This window comes from Podarcis tiliguerta (assembly GCF_965153285.1).
Source record: "Podarcis tiliguerta genome assembly, chromosome: 1".
NCBI lineage: Eukaryota > Metazoa > Chordata > Lepidosauria > Squamata > Lacertidae > Podarcis > Podarcis tiliguerta.
Genome location: NC_139534.1, coordinates 46,695,794 through 46,719,601, shown reverse-complemented (window position 1 = coordinate 46,719,601; position 23,808 = coordinate 46,695,794). Strand labels below are relative to the sequence as shown.

The 23,808-nt window shown below is 43.6% G+C and overlaps 1 protein-coding gene and 2 long non-coding RNA genes across 20 annotated transcripts in view; 2 read left to right on the top strand and 1 right to left on the bottom strand.

Moving 5' to 3' along the window:
• CLASP1 (cytoplasmic linker associated protein 1) overlaps window positions 1-10,032 on the bottom strand; it is a 155,303-nt gene extending 145,271 nt beyond the window's left edge. For 8 of the 18 annotated variants that reach the window (XR_014508716.1, XM_083430170.1, XM_083430167.1 and 5 more), the window contains exon 1: window positions 9,786-9,927. The gene's annotated coding sequence lies outside the window, so the exon portion shown is untranslated. Of the gene's footprint in view, window positions 1-9,785 lie in introns of all 18 variants that reach the window. The other 10 variants (XR_014508715.1, XM_083430150.1, XM_083430161.1 and 7 more) reach the window with 4 other exon arrangements.
• A 43-nt stretch (window positions 10,033-10,075) lies between these two features.
• LOC310673219 lies at window positions 10,076-11,474 on the top strand. Its single transcript, XR_014508919.1, has 2 exons — window positions 10,076-10,191; window positions 11,058-11,474. It is a non-coding gene; the product is annotated as an uncharacterized lncRNA (long non-coding RNA).
• Window positions 11,475-18,463: 6,989 nt separating this feature from the next.
• Window positions 18,464-22,250, top strand: LOC310673253. The gene is made up of 2 exons (XR_014508945.1): window positions 18,464-18,879; window positions 20,077-22,250. It is a non-coding gene; the product is annotated as an uncharacterized lncRNA (long non-coding RNA).
• The last annotated feature ends 1,558 nt before the right edge of the window (window positions 22,251-23,808 follow it).

Sequence of the window (23,808 nt, the reverse complement as noted above, 5' to 3'; positions counted from 1 at the left end):
TTCAAAGAAGGAGAAAAAGTGGCCAGGGAAATCAACTAACAATAATGCTGCCATTCAGGGAGTGTCTTCTGACCCAATGGCAGGCCTATTGTTAGCATATTTCTCCCACTTTACATTTTGCTTTGTTATACTCTGTGTAGTTCCGCGTGCATCATCTCTTTGCTAAGAATTTGTTTTTTAAAGCAACAAAGTTCCACTGAATAAAGAGGAGACCTGATGGAAATTGCATCATGCACACATGCTTCTTGAAGGGCTGCCCTTATTCCCAATTTGGAGTCTACATCAGCTAATCCTATACAGTGGTACCTTGGAAGTTGAACAGAATCCGTTCTGGAAGTCCGTTTGACTTCCAAAATGTTTGGAAACCAAGGCGCGGCTTCTGATTGGCTGCAGGAAGTTCCTGCGGCCAATCGGAAGTCGTAGAAGCCACACCAGATGTTCAGGTTCCAAAGAACGTTCGCAAACTGGAACACTGACTTCCGGGTTTGTGGTATTTGGGAGCCAAAACTTTCGAGTCACAAGGCGTTTGTCAACCAAGGTACGACTGTACAGTGGTACCTTGGGTTACATTTGTTCTGGAGGTCCATTCTTAACCTGAAACTGCTCTTAACCTGAAACACCACTTTAGCTAATAGGACCTCCCGCTGCTGCCGCGCCACCGCGGGGAACCCTTTAGGCAGGGCTATCAAAACTGACTTATCCAGGAGTTAAACTGCTCAAGCATTTTCCAGGCAAGCTTCCTGGCTTCCCAAGACTTAAGCAGCCATCCTGTATTATTTGTGCGCACTTGAGCAAATAACCACAGTGATGCCTCATGACAATTTAAAAAGAGATTGATAAATTATAACACAGACTACTAAAATGCATGCTGGGCTCGGCTAATTTAATTGCTCAACAGTTGTACTCAGTGCTTTTTCTACTAAAATATGAGGCGCCACTACTACCCTGGGCAGCAAAAAAGAAAGAAAAAGAAAAAAGTAGTACCAGTACTCCATACACATTAAGTAATGTCACAAACAAAAATATGCTCTGGCCGCACTGTGGTTATCTCAAATTTGTCAAAGACTTATAAGCAGGCCTCAAAGGTCCTGCCACTTTAAAAAATGAGAATTAGTTAGCAACTTTCTGTGTAATCTCCCCACTGGGCAATCACTCCCTTGTAAACAGCAGATTTAAGAGGTTTAAAAGATGACTTTGCAGGCTGTCCATATATTAGTCTGCTAGACAGACAAATACCCCCAACACCATAAAAGTGCTAGGCAACGAAGCAGACCCTTAGATACCAGTGTGATAGATGAACACATAAGAACCTGACTGGAACACTGAACAGGAGAGAAAGACTCCAGGCTACTATTCTTCACCATTAAATGCACGGACAGGGGGCTGAAATATAGCTTTCCTTTGAACAGGTGATTATTCTGTCCATCTAGATAACCATTTAAAATGTTGATCTTTTTGATATTTCTACAACAGTAAAATCTGCTATCAACCCCAATAACAAGCATGTCATGTTGTTTCATACAATTGTTATTGTTGTTGTGGTTGTTATTTATTTATTTATTTATTCATTCAGTTCATATACCACCCTCTATCCAAAGATCTCAGGGCTGTGTTCAACATTAAGAACCCGTGCAGAGTTTGTCTGAGGCCCACTGGCTTGTTCTTGGCATGCCAGTGTATAAGTCCAGTAAGCCCCTGGTGGTACCCCCTTGGCCAGCTTTGCCCTCCAAGGCCTGGGGCAAGCACACTCAGCTTCTGCCCCCCACCCCAGCTGCATGGACCTGTTAAGAACATAATTTATGGAGCAATTTTTTTAAAAAACCAAATGTACAGCATAATAATACATATAATAATAAAATAATCATAACAGCAGCCCCACACACATTTAACAGACCATTGATTATTTAATGGCCAAAGGCCTGGGTAAAGAGAAATGTTTTCGCCTGGTGCCTAAAGACATGTATTGACGGCACCAGGTGAGCCTCTCTAGGGAGAATGTTCCACAGACAGGGAGCCACCACAGAAAAGGCCTGTTCTTGTGTTGTCACCCTCCAACCTGCTTGGGGAAGGGGGGCATAGAGAAAGGCCTTGGATGACAAGCACAGGGTCCGGGTTAGTTCATATGGGGAGAGGCGGTCCTTAAGGCAATGAGGTCCTGACCCATGTAAGGCTTTACATGTCAGCATCAGCACTTTGGCCCAGAAATTAACTGGCAGCCACTACAGTCAGGCCAGGATTGTTCCATACAATCGTTTCCATTTGCTCTGGAGTACTTATTCATCACTGTTCTAATTTTGCTTCACTGTCTCACATTTTCAAAGTGTATTTTGAAAAAAAAAAGGTCTATTTTGGTCCACTGCATTTGAGCTATATGCTTTAATGTTCAACTATTTCATCTATGTCTCAAGCCCTATTTAGGCAGCCTGGAGTATAAAGAGGCCTTGTACTGTATTTTCTGCCCCAGCTCTAAAACCATTCACCTGAAATGCGCTATATTTATGTACAGTACAAGCTCATAGCAATCTACGCACAAGTAGAGCTCACTGAGTTCAATGGGCCTTACTTCCAGGAAAGTGTACACAGGACTGCAGCCAAATTCCTATGCACACTTACCTGTGAGAAAGACCCAGGGGTTTTAGTGCCTGTTCCATTTCTGCTGTAATGAACCAAGTTAGTTTCCTTAGTTGTTGAAAAGTAGCACAAAACAATGGACAGGGTAAAAGATTTAGAAGAGGGAGACTATACACACCAGGGTGCTACCCCTAGGGCCATGAGCTGGTGCACCGTGTTCCCACATTTCATTTCAAATAGAAATTTGAAGGTTCACTATGTTGCCTTTCACCCTCAATGGGATATATAGCTAGGGAAGGGCCGACTGCACCAGGCCTGGGTCCAATGACAACTCAGGTAGCATTCTGAGGGAAAATGACACCATCCATGGACTTACTGCATGGCCTTGGACAAGATGTTCTGCACATCTTGCATATTAATATTATATACCAGGAGTAGCCAACATAGTACCATCCAGATGCTGTTGTAGGAGTTCAACTGTCACTTCCTGTGCGGATCGACCTGGAAGCCATGCTGGCTGGTGCTGATGAGGGTTGGGAGTCCGCAACATAGGGAGGGTCCCATGTGGCCCAGCTCTGGAATATGTGTTTATTCATAAGCAAGCACCACTGCACTCCAGGGAAGCAGGCACAGCATTGCAGCCTCAGCTTCTCCACTCGTAAAATGGGAATAGTTTCCTACCTTAGAATGAGAATTGATAAGTTACTGCTCTCTATCCATTTTAGCAAAAGTTTTTAAAGTACATCTAGAATGAATTAGTACATCTATTAGAACCCATGCCAGTAAGCTGGTTAAACCACTACATACACATGTTAACACAATCTTCGTAGCTGTGCTGTTATCAGCAAAATCACAATCGCCATGGAACGGTCAACTATGCTTATCTTGTCTGTGTGTGTGTTTTGCACAGAACTGTCGGAGGCTGAACTAACTTTTCATTTTTAAATCTCACTTGGTATAACAGATACCCCAACCCGCAGCACGCTTGGGTGTCATCTTCTATGAACACATGCATTGGACGAAGTAGGAGCCATCATGATGTAGTGGGCGGTGTGTGACAGACCTGAATTGGGGGAAACTGGGTTAAATTCCTATTTATCTCAGTGGATCACTGTGACCCAATCACTCACTTAAGACTATGAACCTAGAAGCATTTCCTCCTTAACTCAGCAGAACTTATTTCTGAGCAGACACATATAGGATTGCACACACTTATCCTTGTCATAGGATAGCTATTGTGAAGATAAAGTGGCAGGGAGGGGAAAACACATACTGTGTACACTACCCTGAACTGCTTAAAATGTAATAAATCAATGAATATAAATAATAGGCTTCCTCTCTTAGAAACTTCATCCCACAATAATTTGTTGGCCTTTAAAGCAAGAATTGGGAATCTGTGGCTTTTCATATATTGCTGGACTACAGTTCCCATCATCACAGACTTCTTGCCATTCTGGCAGAAGTTGATGGGAGCTGGAGTCCAACATTTGTAGGTGTCCAGTCCCCCTCATCCCTGCCTCAAAGGTCATCATAAGATTCTTTTGTTCTTTGTGCTGCAACAGACACAGTCTGCAATGCTCATTTACCGGTAAGTCCCACTGGATGCAACAGGACTTACTTCTGAGTATACAGGTCTAGGATTGTACCGGAAAGCTAGCTACTCTTCTAGAGATCATCGTCATCCTATATATGTCCTTCCCAGGAAGGACAACTCATTCCTTATATTCCCCATCCCTCCCTCCACTGACTTCTTTCACGCATGATGATCCTACTGCATTACGAACTATGTCTCCATTACATATCAGTCCTGATAAATGCTAGTGGGACACTGGATATACTATATAAAAGAGATTAAATTCATATGAATTCAATGTAATATTGTCAATCTGAGGAGAAATACCAGTATGACAACCAAAGGTACAGAAACACTGAAAAGCCTAATATAGTGGTACCTCGGAAGTCCAACTGAATCCATTCTGGAAGTCCATTTGACTTCCAAAAAGGTTCAGAAACCAAGGTGCAGCTTCCGATTGGCGGAACACTCACTTCCGGGTTTGTGGCGTTCGGGAGCCAAAACGTTCAACTCACAAGGCGTTTGGTATCCAAGGTATGACTGTAGTAACTGGAAGGGTTGACTATCACAAGTAACATTTTTTAAAAATTGATTATGTTCCAATATTACTTATAGCGAATAAAAACATATTACCTTTGCTTACATGCTTGACAGTAGGGATGGAGAATTTATGGCGCTCCAGATCTCGCTGGACAATCAACTCCCATCAGCTACAGTCAGTATGGCTAATAGAATAGGGATGAGGGGAGGGCCATAGGTTCCCAATCCCTGCTGAACCGCAACTCAAGGGTTGGTGTTTCCAGTTGTCTCCCCACTATGAACACTCTTCCAGAGTATCTCTACCAGATGTGCTAGAATGGGACTTGTTTTAGAATGTTTATTTTTGTTAGCTACCTTTGCTAGATGTCTTTTTTTACACCAACATCACAATACAATTAATCAAGTTTACTGTAACAAAAAAGGCAATATTTGAGACAGATTTTGAGCCAAGAAAGGGTTCATGAAAGATTCCAGAACTTGACTTGAACACAACCAAGCAAATATATCACTCAAAGATACATAATTAAGTATTCACCAACTAAAATGGATCATGTGGAACAAGGAGCCATGGAATGCTGGGGCCACCTGAACCCACCATGTGTTTCGAGTAAACATACTTCATGCCTTTCCTCCATCCTTCAGACTTCTCCATGAAACACAAAGATACACATTCATTCAGAAGTGTCAAATCATCAAATGCACTAGTTCCGGCCCCACAGCTTACTCAACACGGCTTTGTCCCACTCTGCAGCAATTATGGCTCATATAACACTATATACCCAAATTTGAAAAATCAAGGGGGCTTTGAGTGGAAATTCTCACGGTCATGGTCACGATGCATGTTCCACAATAAGATGACAGGCCACAGTTTGGTGACATAAACATGCCTTATGGGCAAAAGATCCAGATGGTGGTGGACTATAACTTGCATCTATTGTTGACCATTGCCCATGCTGATGAGGACTGATGGGAGTTGGAGTTCACTAACATCTGGAGGTCACAGATTCCCAACCTCCAGGATCAACCATAATGGGCTAGATCAGTGGTTCCCAGTTGGCTAACTACTGCAGATCCCCTACTTTTGAAAATTTTGATATCTCTGTGATAGTATTGTTAGGTGAATGGTGCCATGGATTCCCTGGGTGGTTTAAGTGGACCCCCTGGGGTCCGCAGACCACCAATTGAGAACCACTGGGCTAGATGAATCCTGGGTCTAACTCCCTATGTTTCATGTGCTCATGGAAAGAATCATCTCTACCCTACCACCTTCAATTCTTGCAGGAAAAGAAAGATAAGAGGGGGGAAGCACTTCTGCCACAACAAACCCCTAAGACAGCAATCTTAAACATATCAGACACTAAAGCCTACTTGAATCAAAGCACATTGGTTCTAAGTAACCATGATTAGGAGAGGTCTGCAAGAAATACAGTGGTACCTTGAGTTACGTTACCTTCAGGTGATGTAATTTTGAGTTACAAATGCGGCAAACCCGGAAGTGTATACTTCCGGGTTTCGCTGCACGCGCATAAGTGCTCTATCACACCACGTGCATGCGCAGAAGCAACTCCTCCAGATACGGACTTTTCAGGGTAAGTACGGACCTCCGGGACAAATTAAGTTTGTATCCAGAGGGTCCACTGTAAATACAAAGGAGAGTGCAATTGTGGTGAGGCTCCTCCCTAAACAGGCTGGGAAGAGTAGTGTCACGCTAACGTTTACACATGCAGAGTTGTTTTTTTTATAAACTAAGCCCCTTGCCCAACCCGAGAAAGGATTTTAAACCCACTCCTACACACACAGCCCCAAAAGTTGACATACCTGCTGCAGGACATAGAATTGGTGGAGGACAAAACTGTTGTTCCTTTCAGGAATTACAGATACAAGTCATTCCAGATAATCTACCCTTCCCTATACTCTTCCACATTTTGACCCCCAACACCTGAAATATTTGGGGAGGGGAAATGCAGGGCTCTTTGGGTGTCCCAGATTCCTCCTGCCCATGTATACCAACCTCATTCACCCACCCCAGTTTACATGAATGAAAGGAGTAGAGGGTGTTTCTTGTAGGGTGGCTGACCACCACTGCGTCTTCAACCTCTTCAGCCTCTCCCACACACAGATGATCAGTCAATGTGTGCCCAGCCACATTATAGGCTTTGTGGCAGAGGAGCATGACTCAAGTCACTCTGAGAGCCACTTCTACATTGCTAATATAGCAAGAAATCTGCGTCATTGCTTCAACTACATACACACACTATTTGTGACACACTACAACCCATTCTCTATTCACCTCTTCCCTCTCTCCACCTATCTACAACCCATGCTGCTCAGATTCCTCCTCTGTGCACCATGTCTAGCATACACTCACTCTCTTCTCTCGGCATCCTAATTCATAACCTTCTGTTTCCTCCTCCTCCTGCATATCAGTTATCTCCTCATACTCCCACAGCTCTCTTTGCACCCCATCTGTTTTTCCCACACCCCTTTCTCTTTTCAAGGGCTGGCCCACAGATAAGCCTGGCTGGGAGGGGGAGGAGGGAAACAAGTGCCTGGAATTGTACCACGAGGGCAGCAAGTGGGAACCTGTAGCCCTCCAGATGTTGTTGGATACCAACTCCCATCAGCCTCTGCCAGCATGGTCAACAAAATAAAATAAAATACCGGTAATTCCTTCCAGTAGCACCTTAGGTAAAGGTACCCCTGCCTGTACGGGCCAGTCTTGCCAGACTCTAGGGTTGTGCGCTCATCTCACTCTAAAGGCCGGGAGCCAGCGCTGTCCGAAGACACTTCTGGGTCACGTGGCCAGCGTGACAAGCACCCCGAGGGTGCTTTCGAACTGCTAGGTTGGCAGGCGCTGGGACCGAACGACGGGAGTGCACCCCGCCGCAGGGATTCGAACCGCCGACCTTTCGATCGGCAAGTCCTAGGTGCTGAGGCTTTAACCCACAGCACCACCCGCGTCCCTAAGTAGCACCTTAGACACTAAGTAAGTTAGCTATTGATATGAGCTTTCAAAGTGTGCATGCACACAAAGGCTCACACCAATAACTAACTTAGTTGGTCTCTAAGGTGCTACTGGAAGGAATTTTATTATTATTATTATTATTATTGGGTTTTTTTTACTACGGCAGACCAACACGGCTACCTACCTATAACTAGAAGCATGGTCAACGGTCAGGGATGACAGGAGTTGTAGTACAGCAACATGTGGGGGCCTACAGCTCCCCATCCCTGCACAAATAAGAATGGTCTGCCCTCCATCTATGAACTCAATGATGTGTAGGTAAGATTATAGGATACTTCTGCAAGAACAAGTTCAAAGGCAATAATAAGCTATCCAATCCATATGAACTGCAGGGGAAAGGGCAGCTGTCTTTTATCTGGGAAGCGGGCTAGCCTTGCTGACCCAGGACTGCTGTGGAACTAGGTAGCTGTAAGCCTCAAGAGGAACTCCACCATTGAACCATAGGTTTGTTCTTTTTAAAGAATAAGGAGTTATATGCACTGTAGAAAAAAGGAGTACAATGTTCTTAGATTAATTTAAATAGTATGACATTGGAAGACAGTAGCATCTCTTGTGTTTATCGTTCGAGTGGTACTTTGAAGAAGCACTTATTCTCTTACAGAGTTGAAACAAAAATCATTTCAAAACACATATAACATGGCATGGAAGAGGAAGCCATCTTTCTCATCCATAAAGATGTAAAAAAGGTCTATATAACAGATGCTATTGTAATTTCTGTATATTGTACTGTACAGTTGTGACACAGTGTTCACTACTATAGTTGATGGGGGGATTGGAGACAGTCAAGAGATCTTATTTTGGAAACATTATGGCTCAAGGATGATAGACAAAAAAAAGGAGCCAAAACTGACAACTATAAAAAGCTACATATATACACAGTCACACTAGCTGAGAGATCAAACATCTACCTTCCTGAGAGAGGTATAGTTCTCTCAATTGCATAGCAAGTGAAGCAGATCATCTGTAAAGGCTCCAAAACAGTGGAAGTAGTTTCTGTGATAGAAACACCAGAGGCCCAGTAAGAGACACAATCATCCCCATGTTCCTCTCACCAAACTAAACTTTTTTGCAAATTGTTTTATTGCAACATCTTCATTGAGGCACTACTGATAACCACGTAACTGAATTGATCAAGTTTTGAGATGAACGCTCTGAGAATTGACCCCTGTGCTGTGCCCACTGAAGGCATCAGGAAGTTTCATTTCATTTCATATGTTTATAAAACTAGGAATCATCGATCAATGCTAACACCACATTTATTAATCCACATACCTAGCACACACAGAAAAAGGCTGCAACAATAGGACAAAGATACCTACGCATTTTGGAGAAAGAAACTGAAACAACGACAAACAAAAATCTCCAAAGAGCCAGTTAGGGAAAGATATCCAGGACTAAGGTGGAAACAGAAATACATCCTTTTATATGGCCGCACAGGCTTGCCTTAATCTCACATTTAAGCACAATAGGGAGAGGTGGGGATAAAACAAAAGCTGCATTTCTTTGGTCTTTCTTTTTCTCAATGTAGATTACAAACACATGGAGAAATTCAGAGGCTCCTCCATAGGTCACCCAATCCACCCTTCCCAGCCTATATAGATGCACCCGCCCTGCACTAATCCTTACGAATTTGCTTTGTTCGGATATAAATCTCAAAGAGATGGGAATAGGGCAGAGGGAGATATCCCTCTGGCAGGTCACTTTCTTACCAGAGTTCCCCCCACCCACCCACAACTATCATGCTCGTCCATTGTGCCGGCGCTGGAGATCTTTCCCCTATCCTACATGCGGAGAAGACTGAAAGCGCGACCTCTGAAAAATAAAGAAAGGAGCCAAGATGCGAAGCCCAAGCAATTTTGTCCCGCCCACCCTGGCATAGTCTTTCACCTACAGAGGATCCCTCTCGCTCATCATCCCCGCTCGCCATCCAGCCAGCTCTGCAGCTCCAGACAATGCTCTCCCTTCGCGCTCCCCACCCGCACACCGCCCTCGCCCTCCCTCCCCTCCCCCTCCAAGCCCCCTGCCCATGCAGATCCCGGGCAACATGACAGTGCAAGGGCGGGCGGGTGTGAATACCTGGCGGCGGAGGCTGGGGCGCCGACCCTGGAGGCGGGCGCAAAGATATTTGGACTCCTGCACGTCCTAAAAGAGGCATTCAGACGAATGGGAGCAGCAGAAGCCTCTAATCCCCGCTGCTGCCGCTCCTGCTGCTGCAATGCATGGCTGATGCTCTTCTCCGCCCCTGTGTTGCCGATAAAGCTGCAGCTTGGGCTTGGTAAGAATGGAACCTCGGCGCGCAGGCGCACTCGCCGCTCGCTAGGAAAGACTGAAGTGGGGGGGCGGTGCTGCACATGCGCCGTGGACCAAAGCACAGGGGCATGCGGTGAGCATGCGCCTCTTGTTCCTGGCTCTTCTAGGGACCATCACGCATGTGCTGCTCGAGTCTCTTCCGTGGCCGACGCTCCCGCCGACAGTCATAGAGGTCCGTCAAAGGCTAGATAGAACCAAGGGGGGGGGGATCTCTATGGTGACGTGAATCCGATAAGTACAGAAAGGCGCGGGGCGGAGGGACGCAAAGTGTGTAGCTGAGGCGATGAGCTCACCGCACGTTGTACGCATGCGTCGGCCAGCCGTATTCTAGTAATGACGTATGTGCACAAAACGGCTGCTGCATTCCTTGATTAATATTAATAAGAGGACGAGAGGGGGCGGAGTTACGGATTGGAGATGAAGGCTGAGAGCGCCGGTCTCGCCTTCCGGGGTCAAAGGTCATAAGAAGGCAATGCAGTATTATTTCAAAATAATTAGGAAAAGGGATGGGGGCGGGATTGCGTCCTAAAGACACACACTGTACAGGGAAGCTTCTAAGGAAGTAATATTTCCCTCCCCGTTATTATTCCTGATTACCTGTTGAATTTCTGCCTGTTGTCCTAGTGTTAAATGCACAGGAGGAAAGAAGGTAACCCTGTTGCAGAAATAGTGAGGGAGGCAGCTCCTCCAGACAAAACTGCATTCAAAGACATTTCAAGTGGTATTGCTTTTAAAAGATTTCTATCTGTTTTGTTTGTTTGTGTGTATTTGGGCAGCGGGAGTAAGAATCTTATGGCACCTTAAAGATTAACTGCAGAATGTGTATGCATGTCTACTCAGAAGCTTCACTGTAAAAAAAATGCATTTGTTTGTATTTGATTTGCCGTTAGCATTCTGCAAAAGTGAAGAACAGTTGTGGATTGAAGTTTAAAATTATGTTTCAATAAGCAGTTAACCATTTAAATGATCTAATAAGGTAGCTATGATTATACTTGGTTACAGTGTGTTCCTTATTGGTAGCACTTGTCCATTTGTCAGGTTAAGAGGTACCGCTGCTGATTGGAATTTACTGAGAGGATTGCTCACACAGAGAGGCATCCTGAGATGCTTCCATTTTGCTCTTTGTCTGCCTGCCTCTCTGCTGACTCTGCTCCAAGCCATCAAAAAGAACCATCAAGAGGAAATCACTGGAATGGCCAAGTCATTGTCCTAACAAAAGACAGAGAGAGAAGCCATCAGCAAGACTATGTGCTCCATCCTGCACCCTGCACTCTGGGTAGTTAGCAATGGAGGATGCCAGAGAGGAGGAGGGAAGTTCCAGGTTTGCAGGGGGGGAATGATGTAATCAAACAGAGAAAAGTGTCAGTTTTGCAAACGGGGTGGGGGTGCATATGAATGCTCTGTACTCTAGGCTCAGGTTGTATGTTTGTGTAAATAAACCATATATCATAAAGATGTCATAGTCTCTGCTGTGCCTCATTGTCCAAAAAGAAACACAGACCCTGCTAAGTGTACCTGATACCCCTGGAATCTTGCACTGCTCAGAAATTGGGGTGTCGTGTAACAATATCCTCTGCCCAGATCTCTGTAAGTGAGGACTGCATGAATGGGTGGTAACTTAGAAGGGCCATAACCTTGTGCCTATTGTGTAATTTGCCACCGCAGGAAAAGTAACATTTAAACAACAGTCCTAAACAGGACTTACTTCTGGGGAGGCACGCATAGGTTTGCAGTGTTAGTTTGTGCAACTTCTGTACATTGGAGATACGTGAGGAAAAGGCCAAAAAGATTCCTTGTAGAAATGCAAGTACTGTCTCCCTTACTAAAACAAAACAAAAACTAGAATGACAACACTATGCTGAATTTTACACTTTTCTATTATGGGACTCCTGTTGCTGTGAAGTACACTTTTTCCCTTAAAAGATTTTCACACATCCCTAGCTTTTTTCAACAGTTCACTACAAAGCACAGTGTATTGATTCCCAAGCTCAAACAGCATGAAGAAAGCATGGATTCAAATAAATCTTCTTATGCCATATCGTTCATAGTCCACATGTCACTATGGTGTGAATGGTGCACTGAGCATCCCCTTTACACACATCCCAATAACCATAGACAGTGCGCTTGAATGATTTCTGAAATTCATTTGTGTCTAAACAAAAGTATTATCAAGTGCCCCTTGGAAGAGACAATTTCAGCTGCTGTGTCACACTGTCAGATTGTGAAATAACTGCTGTCACTCAAAAAGAAGGAGAGACGTTGGAATCATGGTGGATAATGCCCTAAAAATATCAGTACAGAAGACTGCAGCTATTTAAAAAGCAACAGTGCACTACCATTTTACTTATCAGATATAAATAACACAGAATATAAACATCCTCCATTAACTGTTAATGGAAATGGTCAAAGTGGGGGCAGGCATGGTTGGATATTCCCATTTCAACTCCATGTCTATGGCGGGATGGAAAAGGCCTGATTCCCATATCCAGTGTGAACAGAGAGGACTTCTGAATAAATACATCTCGCTTCCTCTTTCAGGTACACTTAAACCTTACTGTGCTGAAGAGCATAAAGACTGCAGAAAGGGCAGAAGGTCTGTGCAGAAAGACAGCAGTGATGAAAGGGGAATACCAAGAAGCTCCCCCTGACCCTGTAAGGGAAGCAGAGGTGCCTTTGCAACCAATACTTGCTCTGCATAGAGTGAGGCTTTGCTCTCTGCAGTTTGCTATAAACTAATCCTAATGCAAGGACTATGTATGCATGTCTTTGACCGACCTTGGGAGGAATAACTTACACATACAAGTCATAATGTAAAAGGCTACTTTGCATATATTTCCAATACACACAAATGGTGCGTTTCCTTTCGCACCTCATTTCCTTTCCTTTCACTCCCCCGCTCTTCCTCTTCCTTTATTAACATGTTTCTCACCAGTAGTACACAGCAAGCCATCATAATCTCTTCAAGTCCTATTCCTACACTTTAAAAGCCCACTTACCATATTAATTCCACCTAACGGCAAGCCTGCTGTAATATGATGGGAGTTTTAAGGTTGTGAATGAAACAAACTCACATTAAGGGAGATTCGCTAGTTCTGTATGAAAGCCTGTGCAAAATCAATGAAGGCTGCCATCCTAGGAATACTTACTTGGGAGTAAGTCTCACTGAAAATGATGGAATTCCACAGGGGAGCAGCAAGAAAGGTTATAATATTGCTGACCTGCTCATTTGCAACAAATTGGGGTATTACCTCTGGCAGGGGACACGTCATACTCCTTCTGGGGTAGTCTGTCCACCTTTGGTCCCTATCCTGCACTCAGCTCTCATCTGTGGCTCCTAAAAGTTGCTGGCATGTGACAGCAGCCACATCCCAGGAATGGCTTTGACTGGCCGGCAAAACCAGGTGAGGGTAGTCTGTGGGTCTCAAACTCTTGGTGAGTTAGGGACTTCCCCTGTTTGTGAAGCCAGGCTCTGAAGGATTGAGCAGATGAGACCAACATTTGGTCCAAGGGTCAAGAAGACGGTTTCTGCATGTGCTGTAGATGGAAGTGGGGGGCAGATGGAGACTGTCAACCCTGGGAAGGAAAACTCTGATCCTAAACCTCTGCTGCCTTGTGGGATACCTTCAGGAGAAGAAAAGGCTAAGAAGTAAACCCTACACAAATCCCAAGTGGAGTTCCTAAGATGGTTGGATGGCATCTTATATGTTTCCTTCCAGCAACTCCTGCAGTCAAGCTGGTGCCAAACATACTGCTCTGCTTTCCTTTGGACCGTCAGTGAGGCCAAAAGTGGGGTCTGATTGTCTGGGCAGCCCAGGACCACCATTCACACTGCCCAGGCTTGTACCCCAAGAAAGTCACTTTGGTGCTGCTAACACAGTGGTTTGACTTCACCCCCCGAAGGTGCAGTCCATTGTCTCTAGAGACAGACAGATGCAAACAACATTATGTATAGTCCAATCTGATGCATTTTAACTTGGAAGCAAGTCATAGTGAATTCAATGGAACCATACTACCTAAAGGACCATCTTCTCTAATAAGATGGGCAGATGAAGGGGGACTTGTTTATCTACACAGGCGAGTCCCTTTTCAATTAAACAGGACTAATGAGGTGATTTGTTCTTCTTGGCTGCTGGCTGCCATTTTGTTTCCATTTTTTATCTGCTCTTACCCTATTTCTATATGGTTTTTTTATCATGTTGTTGCTTGTTATGTTATGTGGATTGGTTAGTTTCTATTGTGGATTTTATTGTTCTTTCCCACATTGGGCATTTTAAAATGGAACATGTTGGTGTAAATGTAACAAACAAAAATAAGTGAGTAAGTCCCATTGAACTTAATGAGATTTCTGGGTAGAGAGGCATAGACTAGTGATGGAGGCCAATAGGAATACAATAACTGACCATTCTGAGGGGGAAAGTGCTATAGTTTTCAGAATAAAAGCTGGAGAGATGTAACTGAAGTTGCAAAAATGTCCTTTATATGTCAGTATCATCTAAACTCCTAGTTGTAGTATAATACACACATTAAGGTTTCATTCCACAGAACTGTGTATCTAGTTATCTGAATCCATGAGGAGTTTTTCTGAGGGGAATTTCAAGAGCAGTTTCTGATATAGCATAAGATCAGCCGCTCTATCTCTACTGTCAGAGGAGGGAAGAGTGCTGTTGCACCCAGGTCCTGTTCGCAGGTTTCCCCACAGGCGTCTAGTTGGCCACTGTGAGAACAGAATCCTGGATTAGATGGTCCACTGGCCTGAACCAGGTGGCTTTTAAGTTCTTATTCTTAGCCTCCTAATATTGGCAGCCTCTGTACCTAAGTTCCTAGCTGACCTACTTCTTAGATATGCAAAATGGTAAATAAATTGTATATATAAACAAGAGAGATTACCGTTAAGCCATTTTTAGTCTAGCATTTTTATTGTGTTTATAAAAAAAAATCTGGTTAATTAAATCCCTTATTACTGTTTTCATCTCTCATTAATTTGCAACAGGGGAAAACCCTTACTATCCATGAACATTATTAAACTCATTCGTTTTAAATGTACATTTAAACAGAAGCTTTTAGTGTTCGTACATCAAAACAGCATGACATTGCAATGAAGGTATAATTAAGGAATTAAATGTTGCACTTTCATTTACAGTGTGTATGCTTCGCCCAGATGTATCTTGTATCTTCGCCCAGATGCAATCTTGCTTGTGGTCTAAGGAGCATTTGGAGCTGAGACGTTAAAATCAGAGATGGCCCAAGACTTTTTTGTGTCTCAGAGAAAAAACCAGCAACATATGGGCTCTTATGGTGGTTTTATATAGTTCTAATAGATAAGGCTCAGTTTTTATGTATCCTTACTTTGGAATAAGCTCCTGCAGCAAGATTGCACCCCACCCATCTATTCCACGTGGAAGGGAGATAGTGCTGTTGGCATAGAAAAGTGAGAATCTTAGCTGGCAGCTGCATTGTGGCTAGCTGAGTCACGCTCCTCTGCCAACTTCTCAGAGTGCCCCCTAGCAAGCCCCCAACTCCAGTCTTCCCCATCACTGACATTGCCATCACTGTTCCCTACCCATTCCTCCATACCACTGAGTATAGAATGGTTTTGGAAAGGCAAAGAAAAGGAGGTAAAATTTGGATTGGCAACTGGAAAGTTTGCATTTGAACCAGGGGACAGCAGCTACCAGCTTCTAGCACAGAAGTGGGAAACCTATGGCCCTCCAGATGTTGCCCATTGACCAATGGGAGCCGTAGTTCGGCAACATCTGGAGGGCCACAGGTTCCTTACCGCTATCCTAGCATAAAGGCTCAAACAGAAGCAGGGTGTGTTTTAACTGATCATGTGAGAAGACTCTGCAAGTTTTACTGCTTTTATCTTTATCACTTTTGGTACATTTTAGCTGCTTTAATTTCCACTGTGGAAGTACGTGGAGGGAAAAAACCCCTACCCTAACAAAGACAACAACTGCTAGACAAAATGTTTTTATTTTCATGCCTCTAAAAGCATTTCCCTTGTGGTTATATGTATGAGTCAGCAACTCATCAATTCTGCAGTATTTTTAAAGAGTTGCTTAAGGGACAATATGGCAAAGCAAACCTTCTGAAATTAGGATATGCAAAAGCTTCCAGGGCGGGTGGAACTATCCAGACTCTGGCTCTATCAATTGATTTTGAACTAGGTGGGGGGTGGGATACCAGGATTATTATGAATAGCCTTCTAGCTTTCTGGGAAATGATCTCACCAAGCTGGACTAATCTTTTAAATTCGCATTACGGAGGCAAAATGTCTTTTTTTAGAAGCAGCTACTTAAATCGATGGGTCATTTCTAACTATATAATACCTTATATGTTGCTCTGAATCTTGGAATATCCCCAAAATTCCAACATCAAAAAGGAAGAGCAGGATATCTCAAAAGAGAACGCTGTGCAATTTCTCTCATTGCAGGTACACAAAACGCAAATCAACCCAGTCCCAAAACACTAAGCCCCTTCCACGCAAGGGGTCTGCAAGATGCTATTGAGCTTTAAGTGGCCTGCCTCCTTAATTAATTACACATGTAATCCTATTTAAAAAATCCACTGAGAGGATATGCTTTGAATTCCAATTTGTTTATGCCCCGCCTGTGTTCATCTTGAGCTTACTTAAGGATGCGCCCCTCCCCCTTCCAGAGGCTCACTTTTCCAGAGGGAACAGGAGCAACTTCTCCCTTACTGTATGCTATTCTTGCCTTGGTCCGGCTGCTGTATTGATAAGTGCAAAAATGAATTGGAGAGGAGGAGGCAGAGAATAAACAACTGCAGCAGGAACAAGCTCGTATAAATGTTCCCTACTGCAGGTGTCAAACCACTTCGGAATCTGCTTTGATGTTGCAGAGGTTTCCAAGGTACAGTGGTACCTCGAGTTGCTTACGCTTCAGGTTACATACGCTTCAGGTTACACACTCCGCTAACCCAGAAACAGTGCTTCAGGTTAAGAACTTTGCTTCAGGATAAGAACAGAAATCAGGCTCCGCCGGCGCGGCAGCAGCAGGAGGCCCTATTAGCTAAAGTGGTGCTTCAGGTTAAGAACAGTTTCAGGTTAAGAACGGACATCCGGAACGAATTAAGTACTTAACCTGAGGTACCACTGTACTTGCTTGGTGTACATGGGGAGAGCCGGTTAGGCCAAAACAGCACATAAGACTTTGCCCTCCTGGATTTGTAATAAGAATAAGAATAAGAATAAGAATAAGAATTTATTATTTGTACCCCGCCCATCTGGCTGGGCCTCCCCAACCACTCTGGGCGGCTTCCATAGAAACAAAAAATACAGTAAAATATCACAGATTAAAAACTTCCCTGAACAGGGCTGCCTTAAGATGTCTTCTAAATGTCAGGTAGTTATTTATCGCTTTGACATCTGATGGGAGGGCGTTCCACAGGGCGGGCGCCACTACCGAGAAGGCCCTCTGCCTGGTTCCCTGTAGCTTTGCTTCTCGCAATGAGGGAACTGCCAGAAGGCCCTCGGCGCTGGACCTCAGTGTCCAGGCAGAACGATGGGGGTGGAGACGCTCCTTCAGGTATACTGATCACTAGTTGCCCCTTAAGAGAAAACCCAAATTGCTGGAAAGGAGGCATGCACATCCCTCACGGTGGGATGGGGAGGTTTTTTGTTTTAATTAAGGTTCATGGCAGGGCATTGCTGCAAATGAAAGAGCAGCTTTTATCTGCTATCCACTGCTTGTGGCAGTCTATTTATTTATTTAGTTATTTATGGACTGTCTTACCCGCCCTTCACCATGAGGCTCCAGGGCAGGTTATGGCAACACAAAAGCTGTGGGATCTACATCTATCTATCTAAACTGTCAAAGGCCAGGATGGAAAAGTGTGTCTTCGGCATTTGGTAAAAAAGATGTTGCCAGATGCAGCTCTGTGGAGAGGAAACTTAGAAGCTATCCCAGGGAATGGGCTACCTCAGGGAATATGCCCTTTCCTGGGCTGTCCCCCCACAACCTTCCAAGAGCGATCAAACTACCAAGGGGGCCTTTCTGCTGATCTGAACACCTGAGAGGGCCTGTAGGGAAGGGAGTGGCCTTCCATACATTGCAGAGGAACATTACTGGCTGCAAGTCTGCAGGGAAGGTTTCTGATCTGCAGCTACCTCCCAAAGTGCTGTGAATGCAATGTGACAGTAAAATGCCTCAATAAATCTGTTAGTCTTTCAGTTGTGTGCGCACATGTATTCAAAGTGGAATTCCAGTGATGGCAATACAAGGAAGAAAGATTCTCGTGCATATAATGTGTTCGGGAAAAGAAGGGGTGAAAGCCATTGCATGTCTGTGAAAATCAATCAGCTGCACAATCCTTAGAATTTGAAGCAGGTTTAGAGACACCTGCTGACTTATTTCTGTATGGCAGTTAAATATTTCTTAGAGCTTTGGAATCAGAATTTAACTGTGTGTCCCAATGCAATTTTTAAATAATGAAGTACATGGAGAGCTTTTTTTGGGGGGGGGAACAACTTGTCAAGTAGCAGGGAGGAAAGTCTGAGCATGCTGAAATTTCTCCTTCTGTGCAATTAGGAAATGTATAGGCACCCAGCCCATTTCTGCGTCTGATTGCATGATTTGCATGACATTCCTGTTTCTCTTTCATTCCACCTTTCCAAAACTCAGCTGGAAACTTATCCCTTTCTCCCTTCCTTAGCCTCCCCGAACCCTACTCCTCGTACATTATGTCATCTCTCTACTGATACTTATGGGGTGAAATGAATTGCAACAGGGTATATACAGCAATGTTTGCTGAGCTGGTGCCTTCCAGGTGTTTTGCACTACAACTCTCAGCACATGCTGGCTGCGGCAGATGGGAGTTCTGGAAAAGGCTGGCATACGGAGTGTGTTGAATGTTGAATACAAGGAGCAAAGCAGTACATTTTGACTGGCCTAACTTGTTGTGAGAGTTTAGAAAAGCTGCACCTTCTAGAATTCTCTCTTCTTTATAATTATGTCTTACTCTGTATCTGGACACATTAATCCAAACAGCAGGTCTCCTGGCTATGTGTTCTTCCTGAACTTCCTCACTTCTATAGGAATAAGGTTTTGTGTTTTTTTTCAATAAGAGGACCCTGCATCTTTAAGCATTGTGGAGGGACAGGAATTTTGGCATGTGAAGGTTATCATGAAGGGCTTTCACTTAATATGACTCATTTGGCTGGAACAACAAGAACTAAACAGATTCATTTCTTTTTAATACAACTTGTAGATAAAAGCATGTTCTGAATAAAAACAAATACTGCAGTTGTGGCGGAATAGAGAGGTTATTTTTATTATTTCTATTATTATCTACTATTATTTTTGTTTGTTTGCTTGAAAACACTGGCAAGTGTAGAAGCATGCTGCATTTTGTGGGATGAAGTCAGGGCTTTGATTCCACAAGACAAAGCAGGTGTGACAGTAATTCATTCCAGTTCCCAGGGCTAAATGAATAACTGACAGCTCTTGCTCCTTCCACATTCTTATGCTGGGTGCACAGAAGAGGGGCTCAGCATTCTCCAGGCGGGGAAGAGGCTTTGCTGACACTTCACTCTCTTAGGGTTCAATAACAGTTTCCCTTATTACAGCAGCTAACAGATTTTGACAGTAAACTTGATTCTGCAGCATGCTGTGAAGAAAAGAACGATAGGTGCCAACAGAGTCATTTCTGGTCCCTTTCTAAGTTAAATATGGGACACTGCTGATATGCCTCTTTAACTGCTGTAGATGAGAGACAATTTGGGTTGATTCTGCTTTTTCTACCACTGTGGCACCAAGCTGCACAATTTCCCCTTCTATGTAATCTGCATTTGCAGGCACAGGTAGAAGCCTTAGTCCAATGTTACATGCCTTAGTCTAAAAGTAATTTTTCTGGAGGTCATCAGTTACATTACCCTGAAGTCTCACTGTAGCTTTTATGAATAATATGATTGAAAATGGCTCAAAAGTTATTCTAACCCATCTGCCCTAATATTTGCCAGTTTTAAACACTCTTGTTCCTCACACAGCCATGCCTCCTGTTTATATAATTGCGAAGCTTTCTTTCTATCTCACTTAAGGTCACCAGAGTGTTTCCTAGCGTAGCTGGGTTGATTTGTAAGAGCTGCATAATTGGCAGAGATTCATCTGGCGAATCTTTCCTTCCTGCACTGCATCACTATGCCAAAGAAGAATCATCTACTGAATTTTCCGCCCATCATGCACTGTTAAAGGCAGACGAGATATGCCAGCAAAAGGGTTGCTAACCTTTCTGTCTATAAGTGTGCAAATACAACCAGCAGAGTTGAGAGGTTTTTATTTATTTCTCTCCCCTGCCCCCCCCCCCCCCCGGTAGTAAAAATGATGCAAGTGAAGCTTTGCCTGGGAAACCTTAATAACGAATTTTGACATGTCATGCACCTGTTAAGTAACCATGATGGAAGACAGTTGACAACCTTATTCTATCTTCCGCCATCCCTCTCCCAATCTGAACAAGACTGTGACTTACCCTGATCCTAAACATGTTTCCTTAGGAAGATAATAAGATTTAATACAAGTAATGGCGCATAGGCTTAGATTCTCAGTGGAAGGGCTTTTATGTGATGAGCAGATTCCCGAGCGTAAAATCTCCCTATGAGTGGCTGAAGCAGAAGTCATGACACAGCATGCCTGTTCACTTGCTATGGAAACTATGTTTGGTTAAGTATCAAGTGTCCAGATTTCTGCTCATGTGCTTAGCAAGGAAGCGCTGCATATTTATAACTTAGGCAGCCTAAAGACTACAACAGCAAAGCAATTCCCTTATGGGCCAGCAAATTCATTCCACAGCTTGGCCTGAGCAATGTATTAATTATTGTTGTTTTTATATTGCCAGAAGAATGTGGAATCTCTTCTAGACCAAGATAAATTGATACCAGAAGGATTAATGGTCTAAATTAGCTACAACACAGGAAGGCGTGTGATAAACCAAAGAGTGGGGACCCATATTGAGGCCTGAGGGTTGTATCCAACCAAGCTATACTCAGAGCAGAGTCCATGAAATTAATGGACCCGTTAGTCATGTCCATTCTTTTCAATGGGTTTACTCCAGGAGTAAGGAAGCTTTGACCTGTGAACCAAACCTGGCCCAGCAAACCTCCCCATTTGGCCTGCTAGGCTGCTTTTCTTAAACCAGGCCTACCTGCCACACACCTGATGTATAAGATGTCAGGTCTGGGGCAGGTACCAATGTGGCTACAAAGTAACAATCAGGAGTGTAAAGTGAGTGACCAATTGTTCCTTGCTGGAGCATGGTGCACTTCAGACGATGGATGAAGGGAGTGCACCTTTTTCTGAGAGTACCAAGCAGTTTGCATTAAAATTTCTGCTAAAACAGGTTTTCCCCCTCCACTTCAATGCAACCTGCTGGACACTACAGGATTAGCCAAGTCCCTTGTTCTGCGGTTCCCAGTTGCCAACTGGCTGTCAGGCGCTTGACATAATGATGACAAGTGATGACAAGTGAGTTGTCCAGCCCACCTGTCAAAGCTGGCCCACAGGTTATGGTCAGATAAGGATCTGGTTCACTGGTCCAAAAAGGTCCCCCATCCCTAGTTTACTCTGAGTAGTACTAATATTGGCTACAACACTGAGTAATCCAGAAAACTATTCCGTAGGGGCATGTTGGAGCTGCAAAAATAACCTGGATGAAGGGTGTGTTTGAGAACATATATGAACACCTTAAATTCGGAGGCTGCAAAGGTACATTGAATCAACTACCACCTTGTTGGTGAGATCCCAAAGCAACATAACTTTTTATAACATGTCGAGATTGGAAGCTTGGCAGGCTCCCCAAACAACTTTGTGATCCTCCCACACCCACAATCTGCGCTGTTGTTGAGACGCACACTTCCCTCTAGTACAAAGTGTATTACTTAGGAGAAAATGTGGGAATTCTTTTTACCAAAGTTATGTTTGTGCAGAAAACGTGCTGCAAATGAGAAACAGATGTGTACCATTTCCCAAAAAAACCTGAAATTAAAAATTTGTGCAGAAAGTATGTAAACTGGTAAACTTGCTGCCCCCTAGTGTAGCAATGTATTCATGGATGGAGACTAGCTTTTCTCTCTCCTATTATAAGGACTTACGGTAATAATTGGAGCTTTGCACACTTCATAACATATAGCAAAACACAGATTTGCCATAATTAAAGAAATCGTTGCTTAAGCAACAGCATAGATTTGTGATACTAAAAATAAATTTTGAAGTACACAGTGTGAAAATCAAGGTTTGATCATTAATTTAAATTCCCAAGAGATTGCATGAACATGCTACATACCTAAATGCACACAGTAAAGAACCTGATTTTCTGTTTGGCAACAGCTTTCACACAAAAATAGACTTTTGTTACATGAAACTATCAAGCTGGTTTAAATTTGATGATGGTAAACTACTTGTGGTTCACATGGGATCTGGGTCTGTGACAGCCTGTTCAGATACTTGGCTCAACACATTTAATGTCAAACATGTAATAGAAAATAACGATGAGTTGTGAAATTGGTACATCTTTGGCTATAATAATAGGGTAAGACTTTGAGTAGGACTTATCAGATGCAACCCTTTAAATCAGTAGAAGTTACTTTCTAGTACTATGAATTGCTTAAAAGCTGTTGAATGCAATCTGAATTCACTCAAGCTCAGGATCTATATCTCTATCCTTGGTGGTAACATTACATGACCCCAATATTGGCTAATGGTTAGAAACCAAACAAGCCAGTTCTCTTTAATATGGTATTCATTGTATGAACATGCTCTGTGTTTTTTGTACTTGCAAGGCAAAGGCATGTGAAGTAGCAATTACTATCGGATAGGTAAAAATATTGCCCCAGCTCAACACTGTGACCAAGCTAAGATGCCTCAGTGAGATCAGGAGACATCAAAAGAAAATGGTATTTCACATACTAGGGAGTCTACTAACTCAAGAGGTGATAATGCTAAGCATTTACATAGCTTCCCTAATATTATGTCTTGCAAAACTGTGATAATGATAGTGTAGCTGGATCCAGTACTACATTCTCATTATAATTTGTGAATTAAGAACTCCTGAATATGTTGTACAGTCATGGCATTATGCGCAGAAAGTCAGCTCCTAAGACTCTCGGCTTGTAAGAACAAAGTAAGCTTTTAGCTGACATAATTGGCATGTGTTCAAATGTTGGGTGGCCTGATGCAAAAGGAGACAAAGCTTTTGCACCCTTAAGAGCTGTGTAGAAAAATGTAATTTCAGGAGACATGGCTTGTCATGCAAGCTACATCTGCTGCAGTGCCCTCTTCTGCAGAGCTATTGATTTTATTTATTAGTTATATTTATTTCTAGCCAGAATTTCAGCCTACCCACACCACTATCCCCACCCCCAGTAACTACGGCCGGCATTTTGGCGGTCTTGTAATAAGAAAAGGGAGAAAGGGGTACTCCTGAAGAGAGAGCGACCCCTCGCTATCGCCTAACGTCAACCGTGAGCCCCTGAGCCCCTCTCTTATTAGAAGAAATCAGAGAGGACGTCGCTTTCGACCCCGCAGCTCGTCAATTGCACCGATCACGCAATCCCAAACCTGGAGCTAAAAACCAGCGTTTTGAAGGTGGCGATTCCTCTCTTTGCCAGCCAAGAAAGCAGCGCCTCCTTCCCAAATTTATTATTATTCTTGCTATTCTATCTTTGCCAGCCAAGAAAACAGCGCCTCCTTCCCAAATTCATTGTTCTTCTTGCTATTATTGTTGTTGTTACATATGTACTGAATTCTGATGGGATGTTGTTTAGGCTGCTGCCGCTGCT